Source organism: Arachis duranensis, unplaced genomic scaffold (genome assembly GCF_000817695.3).
Source record: "Arachis duranensis cultivar V14167 unplaced genomic scaffold, aradu.V14167.gnm2.J7QH unplaced_Scaffold_175925, whole genome shotgun sequence".
In the NCBI taxonomy this organism is placed as follows: Eukaryota; Viridiplantae; Streptophyta; class Magnoliopsida; order Fabales; family Fabaceae; genus Arachis; species Arachis duranensis.
Genome location: NW_026264351.1, coordinates 5865 through 6300, shown reverse-complemented (window position 1 = coordinate 6300; position 436 = coordinate 5865).

The following is a 436-nucleotide window of genomic DNA, read 5'->3' as shown; positions in this document are numbered from 1 at the left end:
ACCAAGTGGGCCCGGAAGTGGATTTTTATGTCATTTACTCATCTTTGTAAACCCTAGGCTACTAGTTCTCTATAAGTATGACCTTTTACTATTGTATTTTCATCTTCAGATCTTTGGAATCTTTTGATCTTTAGATCTTTTGATCATTGGGAGGCTGGCCTCACGGCCATGCCTAGACCTTGTTCTTATGTATTTTCAACGGTGGAGTTTCTACACACCATAGATTAAGGTGTGGAGCTCTGCTGTACCTCTTGTATTAATGCAATTATTATTGTTCTTCTATTCAATTCCGCTTGTTCTTGTTCCAAGATATCACTTGTTCTTCAACTTGATGAATGTGATGATCCGTGACACTCATCATCATTCTCACCTATGAACGTGTGCCTGACAACCACCTCCGTTCTACCTTAGATTGGGTGGATATCTCTTGGATTCT